At 47.0% G+C, this 747-nt stretch overlaps 1 protein-coding gene across 7 annotated transcripts in view; it reads left to right on the top strand.

Annotated features, from left to right (window-relative positions):
• Positions 1-747, top strand: part of LOC102375178 — a 60,359-nt gene that overhangs the window by 22,887 nt on the left and 36,725 nt on the right. The window lies entirely within an intron of this gene.

The raw sequence follows: 747 nt of genomic DNA, 5'->3' as shown, positions 1-747 counted from the left end.
TTTCCCTTGTGTACATCTCCTGAGAATCCTGGCCTGTGTGTTGGACTCAGGGGTTGCTCCTTGGTATAGTAAATACACAGAGCAGATGGGAGCATGCATCTGGGCCTTGACTTAAAAGGCTGCTTCCAGTCAATCCAGCTCCAAACCCATAACTGGTAATTTAGCCTGGGAAGTCAAAGGCAGGTGAATGTGATGCTAGCTACATCCCTCCCTTGATGCCTTTGGCTACGGAAATGAGAGTGCCTTAACCACACTAGACCAATGGCCCACTAGGCGTTTTGGAAATAAGTGAACATAACACAACATACGAGCTTCTAAAGCAGAGCTTTCCAAACTGTGTGCTGCGACACATTAGTGTGTCGGCGGCAGTGTGTAGGTGTGTCGCGCGAAATGCAGAAAATTTTGCGGAAGGGCACTGCGGAGCTCCCTGACTCGCGTCTGCTTCCCTTGGCCTCTCCCCCGGAACTGAATTGCTGTGTTGCGAAATGATGCATGTCTAAAAAGTGTGTCACCAACATGAAAAGTTTGGAAAGCTCTGTTCTAAAGCATGAATGGAAGAAACTCTGCTGTGCTACAAGATGAAGATCCTATTTCAACTAAGCAATAGCACACATGAGCAAAGCAACCCCAGTACTTTCAGACTGGCAGATGGAAGGTGCTGTATATAAGCACAGGGTTTAGTCTTCCTTGGTAGCTTGGCCTATTTCATGCATTTGTTTGTTTCCCTGTCACTGGGTATAATATGCA

Source organism: Alligator sinensis, unplaced genomic scaffold, assembly GCF_000455745.1.
Source record: "Alligator sinensis unplaced genomic scaffold, ASM45574v1 scaffold1277_2, whole genome shotgun sequence".
Taxonomy (NCBI): domain Eukaryota; kingdom Metazoa; phylum Chordata; order Crocodylia; family Alligatoridae; genus Alligator; species Alligator sinensis.
Note: the sequence above shows the minus strand (reverse complement) of the source record. Positions and strands in the feature narration are given on the sequence as shown.